Below are 22,903 nucleotides of genomic sequence, written 5' to 3'. Positions count from 1 at the left end.
TTCCCTATATGAATTAAATACTAATTATTTTTATCATTGCAACCAATGAGAGAGGAGAGAGGTAGGAGAATTGTTGGGACATGTGAAGAAAAGATGAGAGAAAATGATTTGTTTATAATTTAATAAAGCATTGGTATCTATAGTGTTTCCCAATGCATTGGTGTAGATACCCTTTAGTGTAGGTTAAATATAAGGCTTTTGATGTGGGTGTGTTTTTGTAGTTTTTTCTAAATATTCCTTAAGCATAGGGAAGGGAATGGCATATAGGGCATCTGTTGCTTGTGCTCTTAGTGAATACCTATTGTTTACTTACGAAAGAAAAGGGGTATTAAGTTAGATTCTATTTACATTTGCTAATTTAATACGTATTCCAAACAAATATGCTCTTTTCAGCGTTTTTGTTTTAATTCATTTCTTCAGACAACTTTAATTATCCGTTTCTTTTGGAATTACGTAAAAACAACAATAGTTTAGGTACAATGACATTAAAGTTTATTTATATCAAATTGTTTCAGTCAAGTCCCGAGACTTGACCTGACCTGGCCGGGACTCGCCCGGGACTTGACCAGGACTTGCCCGAGACTAGCTCAGGTCCTATCTGGGACTTGACCGGGACCCGCCCAGGACCTGCCCGAGACCCAGCAGGGACCTACTCGGGACTTGCCTAGGACTTGACTAGGACTCACCCGGGACTTTACCGGGACCCGACCGGACCTGCCTGGGAGCCCGTCGGGACCCGTCTGGGACTTGACCAGGACTTGCCCATGAACCATTTGGGACCTGCTCGAAACTTGACCGAGACTCACCCAAGACCCACCTAGGACTTGTCAAAAAATATTTTTAGCGGAAAACATTTTCCTTTAAAATGATTTCTTGGAAAACATTTTTCGGTATTTGGGAATGAACGAAAAATCAGGCAAGTCCTTGACGTCGAAAAATGTTTTCAGCAGAAAACATTTTCCTAAAAAATATTTTCCGGTATTTTGTGTGTACGCAAAATCATATTAAACACTAAATTATCGTTAGTTAATTTGTATATTTTAATTAAACATAATTTTTAGTTTTATTTTTAAATTATTTTATAGGTCAATATGATTGAATGAAAATATAAAAAATATTTGTAATTTTCCGTGCATGCGTCAAATGCCGAAAAATGTTTTCATCGTAAAACATTTTCCTGTAAAATGACTTCCCTAAAAATATTTTACGACATAAAGTATTTTATGCCGAAATAAACAAAGCCTAAGTTAGATTCTATTTACATTTGCTAATTTAATGCGTATTCCAAACAAATATGTGCTTTTAAGCGTTTTTGTTTTAATTCATTTCTTTAGACAACTTTAATTATTTGTTTCTTTTGACGTTACGCAAAAACATCAGTTTAGGAATATAATGACATTAAAGTTCATTTATATCAAATTGTTTTAGTTATAGCTCTAGTATGTCTATATGGTCTGAGAATGTGTGTTTTGTACGTGGTTGCACAAGGAAATATGGCATAATTAAAAGCCGGATCAATACACCCCATTTGGCCAAAACGGATGACTCGACCACCCCTCTCTCTCACTCTCTCTCTCTCTCTATATATATATATATATATTTGCCATTTGAGTTGCCCGAACCACCCTCAACGGCCATAGGGGTGGTTTCGGCCACCTCCATTTGGGCATTTGGTGGTGGTTTGGCCAATCCCCATTTTATTTTTTTATATCTAGTTTTTTGATATATTTTTAATTTTCTATTGTAAGTCAAACGTGGCACAATATGAATAATGGTTAGTGTTTATGCGGCTCATTAGGATTTTATGTGCTATTCGTTTGAAAGTTATTCAATGTTCTAACTAGATAATTTTATTTATCCATTGAATCTTTTTTTTTTTTTTTGACATGTCCGCATAAGAGTGGGGAGGGGGATTCGAACTAGGGACCTCTACTTCATTATGCGTGGTTTCAGCCGATTGAGTTACCTCTTGGGGACATTTATCCACTAACTTAAGCAAATGTGAAACGGATCAATTTAATTATATCTAGATAGGATATGAGTATAATTAAAACCTAATCATTCATTTAAATACCGTATATATGACATATAATTAGCTTAACTTAATCACTATGATACAATTAAATCTACAGCCACATTTGTGATTCAAAATTAAGGAAAAAATGCAAATTAGTTCTTTTGGTTTACCTAATTTACAATTAGTTCTATGTAAGATAAAAATGAACTCAAATGTCCTTGAGTTATTCCAAAAAAAAAAAAAGATTAGTCCTTATAGTCAAATTTTGTCTACTAATTTAATAGATTTCGTTAGTGCGACACTAACTTAAATCGAACAAGTATCACAGTTTTATTAGGTCTAACATTTCACGCTCAAAATTTGTTAAGTCAGTGAACGAAATTTGACTGCAAGGACTAAATTGTTTTTTTGACATACCTGAAGGAATTTTAAGTGTATTTTAAAACCACGGGGAATTAATAGCAAATCAGGTAAACTCTAAAGATTAATTTTGCATTTTTACCCAAAATTAATTAGAATAAACTACAAATAAAAAAGAAGAGTAAGATACAAATATAATTATTAAAAGCTTATTTTGGATTTTATTTTTGTTTAAGAGTCATCAAACCCTAGAAAAAGAGCAGCGGTGAGAAAGTGTAGCAGAATGGGAAGGGGGTGGGAATTACGACTCCCTCGTCCGCGGCCCCTTTCTCCTTCCCCCTCATTTTTTCTTTCTCTAGCATAGATCGATTAAGGTGCATGTGCCAATGGTCCTCGGGGTGCTTTCTAGCCGCGCGTAGCTGGCCAGCGGTGGTGCGTGGAACGCGTGAGTGTGTGTTCGGTTTTTATTATTGTATTTTTGTTGTTTTTAAATAAGAATGCATTCTCTCTAGATCTGCTTTTAGTAGTGATCTATGGGGTGAGGTTTTATTCGTTTTCTTAGGTTTTGTTTTCACGAATCCTTTAGAATAACGAAATTGGTTTCTAGTCGATCTTTTGTTTTTTTATGATTCTATTTCTAAAAGCAAGACATAGACCAATGACGGAGGAGTTATCAGGCATAAAGAAGAATTGTCACTATAGTGGAGGTAGCGAAGGGGATTGAGATTGATAAAGCACTAGTAACGGAGATATAAACGTGATTCCATCGAAACTTTGAAACAATTGGATCAAATAATAATAATTTTCTATAATAATGACTTTCAGTTGCTCTTTATTTCACAATTCACTTGATAAACTCTTCTTTTTGAATGTCGTTGGCTTGTAATCATGCACGATCAGGTGAGTTTTGATGAGTCCACAAATAGCATAAATCGTACTCGTTTCTCTTGGGGTCTAGAAAACATGCACCAGTAGTTCTAATCTTCCAAGTGCAATTCACGCATTCATCACCTCTAGTGTAGTCGTAGATATTAAACCAATGGCTTTGATTTTTCCACGTAAATCTACAAAAGAATAGTGTAGTCCCCCAGAAGTTTGGTGTAAAGTTGAACTCAAAGAAGCCATTTGGTTTCAATGTGTGGACACCAAGATCGTCGTTCTTTGATTTACAGGCAAGGGTAAGAGGCAATCCATGGCCTAAATCATTAATGATTTTTACAGTTTTTGGGTGATGTTTCCCAATTCCAGCAACATTATTAAACTCAATCACAGACAACGTAAGCCACACTAATAGAAACACTGCAAGTCTACTGAATGAGATCATGGTGTTTTTGTTTTTGGTAAACTTTGCAGGCTAGCTTTATTAAAAAAAAAAAAAAATCTGAGTGACTTTCAAATGGTGTCTAGGAACTATATGTATAGTGGTGAAAATTATTTGCAAAAGACCATTGAAAAAAAAAAAAAAAAAAAAAAAAAAAAAAAAAAAAAAAAAAAAAAAAAAAAAAAAAAAAAAAAAAAAAAAAAAAAAAAAAAAAAAAAAAACACTTTAACATTAACTATTTGAAGGAAATATGAACAAATCACGTAGTGAATACCTAATTTATTTACTAAAAAAAGGGGGTGTTAATTAAGTTAGGTTCTGTTTACATTTGCTAATAGAACCTAACAAATATGCTCTTTGAAGCATTTTTTGTTTTAATTTGTTTTTCAGACAGCTTTAATTAATCGTTTCATTTGGCATTATGTAAAAACAACACTTGTTTAAGTACGTAATGCCGTTCAAGTATACTTATGTCAAATTGTTTCAGTTATAGCTCTTGTACATTATATGGTCCGAGAAGGTGAGTGTTATGGTTATTGGTTCCACAAAGAAAATATGTCTTATTTAAAAGCCAAAGGGATATATACACCCCCATCTGGCCAAAACGGATCACTCGAACTCCTCGATTTTTTTTCTTCTAAATTTAGAAATTTTATTTTTTTGCCATTTGAGTTGGCCGAACCACCCTCAATGGTCGTAAGGGTGGTTCAGCCACCCTCAAATATGCTCAAATGGCCATGAGTGGTTTCGGCCACCCCATCTTATATTTTTATATTTAGTGTTTTGATATATTTTTAAATTTTTATTTTTATTTTCTATTGTAATTTAAAGGGTAAAGTCCACATACTCATCTCAAACTATCACCCAATTGACAATGTCCCCACCAAGACTAACAATAAGACAAAAATGCCCTTATAGATTTCTCAATAAGACAAAAATACCCCTATAAATTCAAAAAAAAATTGATTTTTCAAAAAAAAAACGAAATATTTTAATTTAAAAAATAAACAATTTTTTTTTAATGAAAATTTTTTTATTTTTTTTAGAACAGAAATTTTTATTTAAAAAAAAAAAACTATTTTTTTATTTAGTTTTAAAAAACAAAAAATTTCATTTTATTAAACGAAAATTTTATTTTTTTTAAACGTAAATTTTTATTTAAATAAAATTCTAAAACAAAAATAAAAATAAAAAACGAAAATTTTCAATTTTTATAAATAAAAAAATCGAAATTTTTTTCTTATAAAATTGATTTAAAAAAAAAAATGGCCAACGTTTGGATTTTTTTTTTTTTTGTTAGTTTTAGGATTTTTCTAGAAGTTTTAGTTTTTTTTATTTTTTTATTTTTTAAATTTTACTTAGGGTAATTTCGTCATTGGGGGGAACATTAACAATTTTTTGTAATTTGGAGGGGACATTGTCACAATTGAAAGTTTGGGGGGAACATTGTCAATTGAGTGGTAGTTTGTGAGGGTTATATGGAATTTTCCCTAATTTAAACATGTTATAATATTTTTTGTGTTTATGTGGCCCACTAACAAATTATGTCAACTTTTCTTGGGGAAGTGACTTTTTTTTTTCTTTCTTTTTTTTGGTGCCTACGAGAGGGAGTGTTTAGTCACTTTTGAAACCCCACTGAACTATTTGTCAGGACCTCAAACCATATGTACCAATTCATAATTTTTTTCTTAAATCTAATCGAAGGATTCAAAGTAAGCCATAAAGTGTGCATATTTTACTAATGGGAAAAATGTCAAAAATCCCCATCAAATACGAGGTGTGTTTTATAAAATCCCATAAAATTACAAGTGTGACTGTTTGATACGTCAAATTACCAAAATGTGGCAAAAAGGCCATGTCGTTAGGCAATCTTGTCAGTTTTGATGGAAAAGTGGTAAGGTGCCTTGCAAGTGACCACTTTGACTCATAAGTTGCCACAATGCCCTTCTTTTTACTTGTGATCTTCTTGCGTGGTAATTGTTGTGTTCTACATAAACACTAGGTTTAGTGCTTGCTACTACGTCCAACCAGATCGTGGGCCACCCTAATCTTTGGGGAGGCTCACCAACTACCCTAGGGCTGGCAGCCACCCCTTTTTTTCTTCCTTTTTTTTTTTTTTTTTTTATTAAAAAAAAAAACAGACATTTTTGACACAGTTTGGTAGTTTGATGTATCACTTTCGCACACTTTAAACTTATTGGGGCTATTTCAAAAACAATTGTTAGTTCAAAAAGCCTGGAAAGCTATTCTTGGTAATTTCATATTTCTTATTTTTTGTTTGTGTCGTGTGACATAGGGAAACCAGTGAAGACCACATGATGATATTGGCATCTTACAATGTAAGGAATTCTGATACAATTAGGAAAAGTGATAGATGCGTTCTCCTCCAATAAAATGATTAATTTAATATCATGTGATCTAATGGAACATGTATCAGATATTTGTTAAACTAATAATTAAGTGATTAAATTTACATCTTCCTATTAGTTTAACCTTGTAGGACAAATGGTAAATTAACATGGTATCAGAGCCAAAGGTCTTGGAATCGAACATTGACTCCATTAATTCACCCCCATTTAAATTAAATATTCCACATGTTGAGCCTCACCTATTAAAAAGGGAGTGTTAAACTAATAATTAATTAATTAAATTTACCTCTTCCTATCAGCTTAAGTTGTTGGGACAAGTGGTGATTTAACAATATTAAACTGATAAGAATAAATACTACACTTGATCTTAGCCAAAAGACTGAGAAAGTTACACAAACAGAGCTCTAGTTATTATGGCCAATATGTCTATTCGAAAAAGTATTTTTATATACAATAACCACATTGTTACATGTATAGTTTAGTAGTAAATGTGTGATTCTTTTTCTTAATCTTTTAATAGTTCAGGGTCCCTTCGGTTTGTTTGATTCACATTCAGATAAAAAAAAAAAAAAAAACAAACTTTATTTCTTAGAAGGATTTAATCCTTTACCTATAATGAAAGATTTCAGGAAGAATAGACATGGTACTCATTATTTATATGCAAAAGAGTCAACTTGAAATTTAGAAAGGAAAAAAAAAAAAGACTATAATTTTGTTTTTATTTTGAATTCGATGAATACTTCAAGGATCTATGGATCAAGAGTACACGGATTTATGTCATTGCACGCAAAACACTACCTCAATTTTGTTGGCGTAGCCACTATGAACATCAAGCCCACAATAAGTATCACCACTGTGATGCATTCTATCAAAAGTTTGAAACAATTGGATCAAATAATAATAATAATAGTCATGCACGATCAAGTGAATTTTGATCAGTCCAACGATAGCATAAATCATACTCATTTCTCTTGGGGTCTAGAAAACATGCACCGATTGTTCTAATCTTCGAATTTCAATTCATGCATACATCACTTTCTCTAGCGTAGTCGTAGATATTAAACCAATGACTTTCATTATTCCACGCAAATCTACAAAAGAATAGTGTTATCCCCCAAAAGTTTGGTGTAAAGTTGATCTTGAAGAAGCCATTTGGTTTCAGTGTGTGGACACCAAGATCGTTGTTCTTCGATTTACAGCCAAGGGTAAGAGGCAAGCCATTGCCTAAATCATCAATGATTTTGACAGTTTTTGGGTGATGCTCCCCAATTCCGGCAACAATAGTAAACTCTTTCAAAGACAACATAAGCCACATTACTAGCAACACTACAAGTCTACTGAATGAGATCATGTTTTTCTTTTTTTTTGCAATCTACGCTGGGTGGCTTTATTAAAAAAATATGAGCGACTTTCAAATGGTCTCCAGGAACTGTATATATAGTGGTGAAAAATATTGGCTAAAGACCTTAAAGTTTTTTTCTAGATGCCGTGGATCATGAAGAAAGCGCAATGACAATCAAGGAAATAAATTGTAGAAAAGGAAAGCTTGGCTAAACTTGTAATGAAATATTCTGGTAGCATATACAGAAGGAAAACAAGTAGAAAAGGAAGTCAAAGATAGACAATAAAGGAGACGTGATTTCATATTATGTATTCCTTCTTCCTTAAAAATCTCTTCTACAAAAGAAAAGGATTCAAGAAAATCTTCTTTTGTTACACAAATCACTTAGAGCACTTGCAGTAATTTCTCTTTGATTTTTCCTAAATTTAAGGCATAAAATTACATTTTACTTCTCTATCACAATAGCTTCCATTACCTTTCCCTATACCATTAAAATATTATTTCTTTACAAAATACAAGTTTCCTACCTACCCTCTCTTTTTTCACAAAATTCCAACACAATCTCAATTAAAAACAAAAATATGAAAGAGGAGAGGGGAAAGAGAAATGTTTATATTAAAATAATGTATTTTTGGTTCCCTACACATTGGAAAATACTATAGCAACCCTTGAGAGTTGGTTTAAATGTATGGAATTTGATGTGAGTAGGTTTTTGTGGTTTTCTTCAAATTTTTCCTAAACATAATGAAGGGAATGACATATAATGACATATGGCCTCTGCTACTAGTGCACTAGCAGCAGTTTCCCAACCATTTTCCCTCAATTTAAGGAATAAAACTACTTTTTGATTGTCTATAAAAAAATACTTCACAATAGATTCCCTTATTTTTCCCTATATGAATTAAATACTAATTATTTTGTATCATTGCAACCAATTAGAGAGGAGAGAGGTAGGAGAATTGTTGGGACACGTGAAGGAGAGATGAGAGAAAATGATTTGTTTATAATTTAATAAAGCATTGGTATCTACAGTGTTTCCCAATGCATTGGGAAATACGGTAGAGATCCTTTGGTGTAGGTTAAATATAGGGCTTTTGATGTGGGTGTGTTTTTGTGGTTTTTTTAAAATTTTTCCTAGGCATAGGGAAGGGAATGGCATATAGAGCATCTGTTGCTAGTGCTCTTAGTGAATGCCAGTTGTTTACTTACGAAAGAAAAGGGGTATGAAGTTAGATTTTATTTACATTTGCTACTTTAATACGTATTCCAAACAAATATGCTCTTTTAAGCGTTTTTGTTTTAATTCATTTCTTTAGACAGCGTTAATTATCGGTTTCTTTTGGAGTTATGTGAAAACAACAATAGTTTAGGTATAATGACATTAAAGTATTTTTATATCAAATTGTTTCAGTCAAGTCCCGAGACCTGACCTGGCCGGTACTCGCCTGGGATTTGACTGGGACTTTTCCGAGACTTGCTCGGGACCTAGTTGGGACTTGACCGGGACCTGCCCGGGACCTAGCCGGGACCAGCTCAGGACCTGCCTAGGACATGACCAGGACTCACCCGAGACTTGACCGAAACCCGACAAGACCTGCTTGGGATCCCGTCGGGACCCGTCTGGGACTTGACCAGGACTCGTCCAAGACCCATCCGGGACTTGCCCGAAACTTAACCGAGACTCACCCAAAACCCACCTAGGACTTGTCAAAAAATATTTTCAGTAGAAATTTAAAATGATTTTTTGGAAAACATTTTTCGGTATTTGGGCATGAACGAAAAATCAGGCGGGTCCCCAACGTCAAAAAATGTTTTCAACAGAAAACATTTTCCTGAAAAATATTTTTCGGTATTTTGTGTGTACACAAAATCATATTAAACACTAAATTATTGTTAGTTAATTTGTATATTTTAATTAAACATAATTTTTAGTTTAATTTTTCAAAATTATATTATAGGCTAATATGGTTGAAAGAAAATATAAAAAAAAAAATTAGTGATTTTCCGTGCGTGCGTCAAATGCCGAAAAATGTTTTCATTGTAAAACATTTTGCTATAAAATGACTTCCCTGAAAATATTTTCCGTGCGCACGCCAAACGCCAGAATTTGTTTTCTTTAATTTCCTGTAAAATGACTTTCCTAAAAATATTTTACAACGGAAAATATTTTATGCCGAAACAAACAAAGCCTAAGTTAGATTCTATTTACATTTGCTAATTTAATACGTATTCCAAACAAATATGCTCTTTTATGCGTTTTTGTTTTAATTCATTTCTTTAGACTACTTTAATTATCTGTTTCTTTTGACGTTACGCAAAAACAACATTAGTTTAGGTATATAATGACATTAAAGTTTATTTATATCAAAGTGTTTTAGTTATAGCTCTAATATGTTTATATGGTCTAAGAATGTGAGTTTTGTACGTGGTTCCACAAAGAAATATGGCTTATTTAAAAGCTGGAGCGATACACCCCTTTTGGCCAAAACGGATGACTCGACCTCTCTCTCTCTCTCTCCCTCTCTCTCTCTCTCTCTATATATATATATATATTCGCCATTTGACTTGGCTGAAACACCCTCAATGGCCATAGGGGTGGTTTGGCCGCCCCCAAATATGCTCGGATGGCTAGCCATCGTTTCGGCCACCTCCATTTGGTGGGGGTTTGGCCAATCCCCATTTTATATATTTTTTATCTAGTTTTTTGATATATTTTTAATTTTCTATTGTAAGTCAAACGTGTCACAATATGAATCATGATTGGTGTTTATGTGGCTCATTAGGATTTTTTGTTTTATTCGTTTGAAAGTTATTCAATGTTCTAACTATATAATTTTATTTATCCATTGAATCTTTTTTTTTTTGTTTTGTTTTTTTTTTGGTTTTTGACATGTTCGCATAAGAATGAGGAGAGGGATTCGAACTGGTGACCTCCGCTTCATTATGCGTGGTCTCAGCCAATTGCGTTACCTCTTGATGACATTTATCCACTAGGTTAAGCAAATGTGAAACGGATCTATTTAATTATATCTAGATGCGATATGAGTATAATTAAAACCAAATCATTCATTTAAATACCATATATATGACGTATAATTAGCTCAACTTAATCATTATGATACAATTAAATCAATAGCCACATTTGTGATTCAAAATTAAGGAAAAAAATGCAAAATTAGTTCTTGTGGTTTACCTAATTTACAATTAGTTCTATGTAATATAAAAATGAACTCAAATGTCCTTGAGTTATTCCAAAAAATAAAAAAAAGAAAAACAAATTAGTCCTTATAGTAAAATTTTGTCTACTAATTTAATAGATTCAGTTAGTGTGACACTAACTTAAATCGAACAAGTATCACAACTTTATTAGCTCTGACGTTTCACGCTATCAAAATCTGTTAAGTTAGTGAACGCAATTTGACTATAAGGACTAAATTATTTTTTTTACATACCTGAAGGAACTTTGAGTTCATTTTAATACCGTCGGGAGTTAATAGCAAATCCGGTAAATCACAAAGATTAATTTTGCATTTTTACCCAAAATTATTTAGAATAAACTACAAACAAAAAAGAAGAGTAAGATACAAATATAATTATTAAAAGAATATTTTGGATTTTATTTTTATTTAAGAGCAGTCAAACCCTAGAAAAAGAGCAGCGATGAGAAAGCATAGCAGAGCTGGGTGGGTGAGCGAATTACGACTCCCTCCTCCGCGCCCCCTTTCTCCTTCCCCCTCATTTTTCCATCCTCTACCATAGATCGATCAAGCTGTGTGTGTCAATGGTCCTTGGGGTGCTTTCTAGTTGCGCGTAGCTGGTTGGCGGTGGTGCGAGGAACGCGTGAGTATGTGTTGGGTTTTGATTATTGTATTTTTGTTGTTTTTAAATAAGAATGTATTCTCTCTAGATCTGCTTTTAGTAGTGATGTATGGGGTGAGGTTTTATTCGTTTTTTTCAGTTTTGTTTTCACGAATCCTTTAGAATAACGAAATTGGTTTCCAGTCGGTCTTTTGTTTTCTTATGGTTCTATTTCTAAGAGCATGACATAGACCAATGACGGAGGAGTTATCAAGCATAAAGAAGAATTGTCACTATAGTGGAGGTAGAGAAGGGGATTGAGATTGATAAAGCACTAGTAGCGGAGATATAAATGTGATTCCATCGAAACTTTGAAACAATTGGATCAAATAATAATAATAATGACTTTCAGTTGCTCTTTATTTCACAATTCACTTGATAAACTCTTCATTTTGAATGTCGTTGGCTTGTAATCATGCACGATCAGGTGAGTTTTGATCAGTCCACAAATAGCATAAATCGTACTCGTTTCTCTTGGGGTCTAGAAAACATGCACCAGTAGTTCTAATCTTCCAAGTGCAGTTCACGCATTCATCACCTCTAGCGTAGTCGTAGATATTAAACCAATGGCTTTGATTTTTCCACGTAAATCTACAAAAGAATAGTGTAGTCCCCCAGAAGTTTGGTGTAAAGTTGAACTCAAAGAAGCCATTTGGTTTCAATGTGTGGACACCAAGATCGTCGTTCTTTGATTTACAGGCAAGGGTAAGAGGCAATCCATGGCCTAAATCATTAATGATTTTTACAGTTTTTGGGTGATGTTTTCCTATTCCAGCAACATTATTAAACTCAATCACAAACAACGTAAGCCACATTAGTAGAAACACTGCAAGTCTACTGAATGAGATCATGGTGTTTTTGTTTTTGGTAAACTTTGTAGGCTAGCTTTATTAAAAAAAAAAAAATCTGAGTGACTTTCAAATGGTGTCTAGGAACTATATATATATAGTGGTGAAAATTATTGGCGAAAGACCATAGAAAAAAAAAAAAAACACTTTAACAAATACTATTTGAAGGAAATATGAACAAATCACGTAGTGAATACCTAATTTATTTACTAAAAAAAAAGGGTGTTAATTAAGTTAGGTTCTATTTACATTTGCTAATAGAACCTAACAAATATGCTCTTTTAAGCATTTTTTGTTTTAATTTGTTTTTTCAGACAGCTTTAATTAACCGTTTCTTTTGGCATTATGTAAAAACAACCCTTGTTTAGGTACGTAATGCCGTTCAAGTTTACTTATGTCAAATTGTTTCAGTTATAGCTCTAGTATATTATATGGTCCGAGAAGGTGAGTTTTATGGTTATTGGTTTCACAAAGAAAATATGTCTTATTTTAAAGCCAAAGGGATATATACACCCCCATTTGGCCAAAACGGATCACTCGAACTCCTCAATTTTTTTTTCTTCTAAATTTAAAAATTTTATATTTTTGGCATTTGAGTTGGCCGAACCACCCTCAATGGTCGTAAGGGTGGTTCAGCCACCCTCAAATATGCTCAAATGGCCATGAGTGGTTTCGGCCACCCCATCTTATATTTTTATATTTAGTGTTTTGATATTTTTTTTAATTTTTATTTTTATTTTCGATTGTAATTTAAACATGTCATAATATATTTTGTGTTTGTGTGGCCCACTAACAAATTATGTCAACTTTTCTTGGGGAAGTGACCTTTTTTTTTTCTTTTTTTCTTTTTGGTGCCTACGAGAGGGAGTGTTTTGTAACTTTTGAAACCCCACTGAACTATTTGTCAAGACCTCAAACCATATGTACCAATTCAGAATTTTTTTCTTAAATCTAATCGAAGGATGCAAAGTAAGCCATAATGTGTGCATATTTTACTAATGGGAAAAATATCGAGAATCCCCATCCAATCTGAGGTGTGTTTTATAAAATCCCATAAAATTACAAGTGTGAACGTTTGATACGTCAAATTACCAAAATGTGGCAAAAAGGCCATGTCGTTAGGCAATCTTGTCAGTTTTGATGGAAAAGTGGTAAGGTGCCTTGCAAGTGACCACTTTGACTCATAAGTTGCCATAATGCCCTTCCTTTTACTTATGATCTTCTTGCGTGGTAATTGTTGTGTTCTACATAAACACTAGGTTTAGTGCTTGCTACCACGTCCAACCAGATCTAGGGCCACCCCAATCTTTGGAGAGCCTCACCAACTACCCCAGGGGTGGCGGCCACCCCTTTTTTCGTTCTTTTTTTAAAAAATAAAAAATAAAATAAGACAAACATTTTTGACACACTTTGGTAGTTTGATGTATCACTTCCGCACACTTTAAACTTATTGGGGCTATTTCTGAAAATTCTAAAAACGACTCCGGATGACACCTATTCAAATGTCTAGGTGTTTCACAAAAATTACGCAGAATAAGATCTAACCTAACAGTTAAAATTCAACCAAATACAGATATGAAATAAACAATCAAGAACACAGATATTTGATTACGAAGAGGAAACCATTTAGAGAACACTCTAAATGTAAAACTTCTTCGGGGCAGCCAATCCCAGGAAATCAATCCACTATAAGAAAAATAAGGAATACAAGAAGAATTACAAAACCTTTGACTCTTCCTTGTACACGACAAGCGACCCACTTGACTTCTACCTCAGTAGCCCTTTCCAGAACATCTGGCACAATTCTTCTAAACGATTTCCTTTCACCGGAACTCTGATTGACTTCACGTATTTTCAATTCTCAAGTAAACTAGAATAATATCTCTCTCTAAGCTCTCTAATTTTTCTCTCCAAAATACGTACCTATATTAGGCAAAACCTTTTGTTTAAATAGAGAAAAAACAATAATTCAGCAACCATGTCCGGACATAGATAATTAGGTGTCCGCACATGGCTAGGGTTACCTACACGTAACCACGTGGAGTCCGAACACCCAAATCATGTGTCTGAACATGCCATGCACAACGGGCTTGCTGGAAATTGGGTCCGGACCCAGCTTCTGATGGTCCGGACCTCACTCATAATTGCACCTTATTGGAACTTGAGTCTGGACCCAGCTTCTGGCGGTCCGGACCCATCTCTCAATATATAGCTTGCTGGAAATGGGGTCCGGACCCCGCTTTTGGCGGTCCGGACATGCACATAAAAATCAACTATGTGGATTTTGTGTCCGGACCCGGCTTCTGACGGTCCGGATAGGCCCTTCAACATGTATTCTCTTGAAATTGGGTCCGGACAGGGCCTTCTAGAATCTGCTTCCTGGACATGCTGAGGTGCTCATTTTCAACAACTTACATGCAAACCGAATGTACCAAAACCTAAACTAAGAAACTCCCCCTTTGGCCATTCGGTGAGAAAAATAATTGTAGTACATGAAAATGACACTTAAAATCAACTCCCCCTTGTTGTCTCGGAAGGACAAAGGAAGCACCAAAAAAAAAAAAAAAAGAAATTCTAGAGTTTAATCAAAACAACCCATTAAATCTTAAATAAGTAGCCATAAGAAACCAAAAAAAATATTCTTGCCAAAAGGAATGCAAAGCAAAAACAGGAGGAAAGATTATTCTTGCCAAAAGCTGTCCTTGATAGACTTCACATCTTTCTCCAAAGTCGTCAGATGAGTGTTGATAGCGTCAATGCTTTGGCCTTGAGCTTGAAGTAAGTCAATTATTGTATTTAATTGACTTGAAAAATCTGATGATCCCGAGGAGGACGCAGCTGGAGGATCTTGAACGATCGGTGGAGCATGGGCAACTGGAGCATGAAGCCTAAGTTGGGCATTTGACTTCATCACTGTTGCTTCGCCAAAATAACCTTCAGGAGATTCCACATGTTCATTTGCAGCAATTTTTGGCAAAGTGGCGTGGAAGATCTTTGTGATGAGGCCGCCATAAGGTAAGGCAATAGAATGATCTTCATGGAGCTCAATCATTGTCAACACTATCTGAGTGCATAAACAAAACTCAACACGGTTAATGATGCCATAAATCATCATTGCTCGTTCGATAGTCACATGACTATTTCGAGATATTGGCCAAATATTCTGTAGCACAATCCGTGTTAATAGCCTCTCTGGAGCCCGTACATGACCAATCGGAATTTTGTTCTTGTCTTCGTCCCATACAAGCTCCCGACTTGGATTAAGAATTGCCATGATTTCCGCTTTAGTTGGTTATGGCTCGGTCTCCAAAAATGGAGGCGGCTTCTCATTTGTCAAAGGAATCCCAGTAACTTCACTTATCAACTCAGGAGTGACATTGAGAATTTTCCCGGAGACCTTGGTCTTGAATGACGGAGGACCAACCAAGTCAATGTCTTCGATGTTGTAGTAGAATTCCCGAACTAATCGAGTGTATGCATTAACAGGAACGAACAAAGAGGTCCATTGATTGGCCTGGAATATTTCATGAATGAATCGAAACGGTTCCACTCGAAGATCAGTTTGCTCCACTCCACGCTCGATCACAATGTTGCGTGTCAAAATCTTGTCTTGTAAGATTGATTTTTCTTCTCGAGTGCGATTCCTCCTTGGCATGGATTCCAAAATTGGATACACCATTTTCTGCATTCACATCCCAAAGAAGGAAGTAAATGATAAAATAATAGCACAAATCACTGGAAGAAATTAGATTGAAAAAAAAATTTGATAGGAAACATGTGATTCCAAAAATGAGATAGATGCACCAGAAACAAATAATAAATGTTGAACACAACAAAAATAATTTATTTCACAAGGAAAAGTGAAGATAGAGGCAAACATATGTCATGTAGACATTCTATCGAACATGTGATAAGCATTAAGGTATTGAATATAACATGAAGAAAAAGAATGCACGAAAACTGAAAATACCTTGTCTAGGAACATCCCAACCAATATCTAAAGACCAATAACAGTGAAATATAGCAATGTAATTGAAGAATTCAAAGTTGAAAACCGGAATCTTTGAGACATTTTATCAAACACATTGTATGCAAAAAAAATGTAGGCATGGAAAACACATGTCAAGATTAAGAACCATTCCTAAATACATCAAAGTGCATGTAGTTTGCAACAATCATATGAGATAGAAAGAATAATCAATGTGAATCAAGTACTCAATCAATTCGGAATTGCAAAATGAAACCCAAACATTCAAATGCTAGAATTTGATTTGAAATCAAATCTGAAAAGAATGAAGGAAGAAAACATACCTTGGAAGATTGAAGTATTGAGCCTTTAAGTGGAAGAGATGGAAGCACAGAGAAGGAAAAAGAAAGAAGAAAAAAAATGAAACACAAAAAAATTTTTGAGGGAGAAATGCTTTGGGCCGAGAGAGAGGATGCAGGAAATGACGAAAGGAAAAAAAAAATTCAGGTGTTTTTAAAAACAATGCGATGGCCGTGTCTGGATAGGTAAGTGCCGTGTCCGGACCGCATCCCCTCAACAAAAATAAAAGAAAAAAACTTAATTCATCATTTTTTTTTTAAAGGAAGAAAAAGAAAAACAAAACTTGTTTAGATATCCAATAAATCATGTGTGTCCTTATGAATATCTTAACAATTTGGAGTGATCAACAAATTACACTCACACCATAAATGTATCATATGCATGACACATTCTTGTTCTGTGAATTCAGTCAAATAGGCAATAATCTGAAATCTCATGTGAGGGTGTAGTGTGTGAAAACTCCCATTAAATAAGCTTTCATTAGTGGAAGGTAAATCTGGGCAGACATTTTGTAAATGAAAGACAAACAGTCTGATTCAAGCCACAGTAAAACCTTATAATGTTAGGACCTAGATTCCCTCATCCGATACACTCCCCCTGCGACTAATGATTCGCTTTTACCATGTCCTTTAGTAATCATTTATTTCCGCAATGATTTGATCATTGATTCTTTCTTTAGGGACACATAGAAGCAAAACTAAGTCATCTGAGCTTATTTTATGCCTTTTTTTTTTTTTTTTATGGAAGAAAATGTTGGAATTTTTAGGAGCTAGGTTCAACTAACGAGTTGGTCAAGTGGATAGAACTGACACTACCTATCTTCCAAAAAAAATGTTTGATCCGAATTCCCAAACACATGAAAAATCTAAACCTAATGGGGGCAAATAGTGCACAACCTCGAACATGAGAAAAACTGACTCTTACTTCTTTAACAGTTTTCAGAAGAACAAGGTAGATCATAAACATATGGAGCATTAGATGTAAATCGCAGAAATATTGACCCCACTTAGATGTAAAATATTCATTTGAAAACAAGACATGAGAAACTGACTATCAAACAAATAAAATAAAAAGAATCCCAAAAATAAAAAATTCAAAGAAAATAAAGACAAAACAAACAAAAACAAACAAAAATGCCCTAGAACAGCTATAGAAAAATATCAATATGCTTAATTTCTAGGCATGTTCTATGTATACAATCTTGAGAGATCGCATACACCAATAGCATTCCTGAGATACTCAAACCTAGATCCATCTAGGGGTTTTGTAAACAGGTCAGGTAATTGGTGTTCAGTAGGCATAAATTCAAGGGATACCACCTGGGTCTCCACCAAGTCACGGATGAAATGATGACGAATGTCAATGTGTTTCGTGCATGAATGTTGAACCGGATTCTTTGAGATGTTGATGGCACTAGTATTGTCACAGTAGACAATCATTTTTCCTTGAGCAAATCCATAGTCTGCAAGAAGTTGCTTCATCCAGATGAGCTATGTGCAGTAGCTCCCAGAAGCTATATATTCGGCCTCAGCAGTAGAAAGAGAGATGGAGTTTTGTTTCTTACTCATCTAGGCGACCAAATTTGTTCCCACATAAAAACATCCATCTGATGTACTCTTTCGATCATCAGCATTACCATCCCAGTCAGCATCAGAATATCCTGCAAGTTCAAGATTTGTATTAGTAGAAAAATAAATCCTAAAATTGATAGTGCCATTTACATACCTGAGGATTCGTTTAACTGTTGTTAGATGAGATTCCTTTGGATTAGCTTGGAATCGAGCACATACACCAACACTGAAAGATATATCTAGTCGACTAGCTGTAAGGTAAAGTAGACAACCTATCATGCTTCTGTATAAGGTTTGGTCAACGGATTTCCTAGCCACATCTGCACTCAGCTTAATACTCGTACTCATGGGTGTGTGAGCATGACTTTTTCCATCCAACCTGAATCTCTTCACAAGATCTTTGGCATACTTTGGTTGAGACACAAAGATACCTTTGTTGTTGAACTTGAAAACCTAGAAAATAGGTCAATTCACCAATCATACTCATTTCGAACTTTGCTTCATTTCTGTAGAAAATTGATGAGCCTGTGAGTCGATCGTAGAGCCAAAAAAAATGTCATCTACATAAATTTGGACAATGAGTAGTTGACTGCCTTTACTACGGATGAACAAGGTACGGTCAGCCTGTCCTCGGATGAACCCATGTTTAAGAAGATATGTTGTCAGACGTTCATACCAAGCTCTCGGAGTTTGTTTCAATCCATAAAGTGCCTTTTTCAGCTTGTAAACATGATCTGGATAAGTTGGATCTTGAAACCCTTTTGGCTGAGCTACATATACTTCTTCTTGAAGAATGCCATTAAGAAAAGCACTCTTGACGTCGATCTGATACAATTTGATCTGGAGATGACATGAGATGCTCAACAAAATTCTGATAGATTCCAATCTGGCTACCGGTGCGAACGTCTCATCAAAATCCACTCCTTCAACTTGAGTTGATCCTTGAGCAACCGATCGAGCTTTGTTTCTTACCACTGTACCATGCTCGTCGGATTTATTCTTGAATATCCATTTAGTGCCAATGATATTCTGATCTTTTGGTCTTGGAACCAAATTCCAAACATCATTCCGAACAAATTGAGTGAGTTCATCATTCATGAGATCCCTGCAAGAATTTAAGACTTTTTTACTCCTAGAAATATATAAATCTCCAAAAAGCCTGGAAAGCTATTCTTGGGAATTTCATATTTCTTATTTTTTGTTTGTGTCGTGTGACATAGGGAAACCAATGAAGACCAAATGATGATATTGGCATCTTACAACGTAAGGAATTATGATACAATTAGGAAAAGAGATAGATGGGTTCTCCTCCAATAAAATGATTAATTTAATATCATGTGATCTAATGGAACACGTATCAGATATTTGTTAAACTAATGATTAAGTGATTAAATTTACATCTTCCTATTAGCTTAACCATGTAGGACAAAAGGTAATTTAACATGGTATCAAAGCCAAAGATTTTGGAATCGAACATTGACTCCATTAATTTACCCCCATTTAAATTAAATATTCCACATGTTGAGCCTCACCTATTAAAAGAGGGGTGTTAAACTAATGATTAAGTAATTAAATTTACCTCTTCCTATCAGCTTAAGTTGTTGAGACAAATGGTGATTTAACAATATTTAAACTGATAAGAACAAATACTACACTTGATCTTAGCCAAAAGACTGAGAACGGTACACAAACAGAGCTCTAGTTATTATGGCCAATATTTCTATTCGAAAAAAGTATTTTTATATACAAGAAGCACATTGCTATAATGATTTCTTAGAAGGATTTAATCCTTTACCTATAATGAAAGATTTCAAGGAGAATAGACATGGTACTCATTATTTATATGAAAAAGAGTCAACTTGAAATTTAGAAAGGGAAAAAAAAAAAAAAGACTATAATTTTATTTTTATTTTGAATTTGATCAATACTTCAAGGATCTATGGGTCAAGAGTACACGGATTTATGTCATTGCACGCAAAACACTACCTCAATTTTGTTGGCGTAGCCACTATGAACATCAAGCCCACAAGAAGTATCACCACTGTGATGCATTCTATCGAAAGTTTGAAACAATTGGATCAAATAATAATAATAATAATAGTCATGCACAATCAGGTGAATTTTGATCAGTCCACCAATAGCATAAATCATACTCGTTTCTTTTGGGGTCTAGAAAACATGCACCAGTAGTTCTAATCTTCCAAATGCAATTCACGCATACATCACTGTCTCTATCGTAGTCGTAGATATTAAACCAATGGCTTTGGTTTTTCCACGTAAATCTACAAAAGAATAGTGTAATCCTCCAAAAGTTTCGTGTAAAGTTGATCTTGAATGTTAGTTCTTGTGTTGGCTTAATTCAATTCCAAAATGCAGATGTTACTGTTCACGACTCAAACACTGATATAGAATACTCAGAATCCAATCTTCACCGTTCATAATGTAGATTCATGTGTTATGAACGTCCCTGCAAAATTTCAGCTCAATCGGACGACAAACGCCCATCGATCGGAGCTGTTGATGAAGACTGGACAGGTCGGGTCCGGACCGCAATTCCCAGGGTCCGGACCTCATTTCCAGAAACTAAAATCTTGCTCCGCGAAGCCGTGTCCGGACCGCCCATTAACATGTCTGGACACCCCGTAAGTTTCAGGCCCAAAAACATGATTTTAAGTGGGTTAGGTCTAGGGTTTTGTCGGGGGTATATATACATCATTATAGAAGAGAGAAGCACGAATTTTCACCCCCAGAGAGTTCGTCGGAGGCTGTGCTAAGAGAGATCATATGTGGTGAGCGTTAAATTGAATCTCTTAGAATTTTAGTTATTCCTTTGATAAATCTACGGTTGAGAAGTGTATCGGAAGGGTCCGGTAAAGGAGAATCACGTTGAAGAAGATTGTGAGCAAGGAGACGAGTTGTAGGCTTGTCGATCTTACAGAGCCAAGGTCTTGCAAAGGGTTGTAAGTGTTCCTAGTGTCTGTAATCTCTGGATAATCTTTTGATAGTGATTTCCTGGGTTTGGCTGCCCCGGAGAGGTTTTACTTTTAGATCGCTTTCTAAAAGGTTTCCTCTTCGTCACCAAAATATCTATGTCTGCCTCTTTATTGCTTTATATATTTTGGGTGATTGAATTGTTTATTGCTTCATTATATTAATTCCGCATAAATTGTGATAAACATGTTTTTGGAGTCGGCATAGCGTTTTTCATTGAAGAAGCCATTTGATTTCATTGTGTGGACACCAAGATCGTTGTTCTTCGATTTACAGCCAAGGGTAAGAGGGAAGCCGTTGCCTAAATGATTAATGATTTTGACAGTTTTTGGGTGATGCTCCCCAATTCCGGCAACAATAGTAAACTCATTCAAAGACAACATAAGCCACATTACTAGCAACACTACAAGTCTACTGAATGAGATCATGTTTTTTTTTTTTTTTGTTTTTTGCAGTCTACGCCAGGTGGCTTTATTAAAATAATATGAGGGACTTTCAAATGGTCTCCAGGAACAGTATATATTGTGGTGAAAAATATCTGCTAAAGACCTTAAAGTTTTTTTCTAGATGCCGTGGATAATGAAGAAAGCACAATGACAGTCAAGGAAATAAATTGTAGAAAAGAAAAGCTTGGATAAACTTGTAATGAAATATTCTGGTAGCATATAGAAAAAGAAAACAAGTAGAAAAGAAAGTCAAAGACAGACAATAAAGGAGACGTGATTTCATATTATGTATTCCTTATTCCTTAAAAATCTCTTCTACAAAAGAAAAGGATTCAAGAAAATCTTCTTTTGTTACACAAATCACTTAGAGCACTTGCAGTAATTTCTCTTTGATTTTTTCTAAATTTAAGGCACAAAATTGCATTTTACTTCTCTATCACAATAGCTTCCATTACCTTTCCGTATACCATTAAAATATTATTTCTTTATAAAATACAAGTTTCCTACATACCCTCTCTTTTTTCACAAAAATCCAATACAATCTCAATTAAAGACAAAAATATGAAAGAGGAGAGGGAAAAGAGAAATGTTTATATTAAAATAATGTATTTTTGGTTCCCTACACATTGGAAAATACTGTAGCAACCTTTAAGAGTTGGTTTAAATGTAGGGAATTTGATGTGAGTAGGTTTTTGTGGTTTTCTTCAAATTATTCCTAAACATAATGAAGGGAATGACATATAATGACATATGGCCTTTGCTACTAGTGCACTAGCAGCAGTTTCCCAACCACTTTCCCTCAATTTAGGTAATAAAACTACTTTTTGATTCTCTATAAAAAAATACTTCACAATAGATTCCCTTATTTTTCCCTATTTCAATTAAATATTAATTATTTTGTATCATTGCAACAAATGAGAGAGGAGAGAGGTAGGAGAATTGTTGGGACACGTGAAGGAGACATGAGTTTGTTTACAATTTAATAAAGCATTGGTATCTATAGTGTTTCCCAGTGCATTGAAAAATACGGTGGATAACCTTTGGTGTAGATTAAATATAGGGCTTTTGATGTGGGTGTTTTTGTGGTTTTTTTTTAATTTTTCCTAAGCATAGGGAAGGGAATGGCATATAGGGCATCTGTTGCTAGTGCTCTTAGTGAATGCCAATTGTTTACTTACAAAAGAAAAGGGGTATTAAGTTAGATTTTATTTACATTTGCTAATTTAATACGTATTCCAAACAAATATGCTCTTTTAAACGTTTTTGTTTTAATTCATCTCTTCAGACAACTTTAATTATCGGTTTCTTTTGGATTTATGTGAAAACAACAAGAGTTTAGGTATAATGACATTAAATTTTATTTATATCAAATTGTTTCAGTCAAGTCTCGAGACCCGACCTGGCCGGGACCCGCCCGGGACTTGACCGGGACTGGCCCGAGACTTGCTCGGGA

At 34.6% G+C, this 22,903-nt stretch overlaps 2 pseudogenes; both read right to left on the bottom strand.

The window, feature by feature from the left end:
• Positions 1-6,315: 6,315 nt before the first annotated feature.
• On the bottom strand, positions 6,316-6,459 carry LOC132183455 (U2 spliceosomal RNA; annotated as a pseudogene).
• Positions 6,460-19,554: 13,095 nt separating this feature from the next.
• On the bottom strand, positions 19,555-19,699 carry LOC132183453 (U2 spliceosomal RNA; annotated as a pseudogene).
• Between the last annotated feature and the right edge of the window lie 3,204 nt (positions 19,700-22,903).

This window comes from Corylus avellana, chromosome ca5 (genome assembly GCF_901000735.1).
Source record: "Corylus avellana chromosome ca5, CavTom2PMs-1.0".
NCBI classification, from domain to species: domain Eukaryota; kingdom Viridiplantae; phylum Streptophyta; class Magnoliopsida; order Fagales; family Betulaceae; genus Corylus; species Corylus avellana.
The sequence above is the reverse complement of the archived record's forward strand: the minus strand, read 5'-3'. Positions and strand labels throughout refer to the sequence as shown.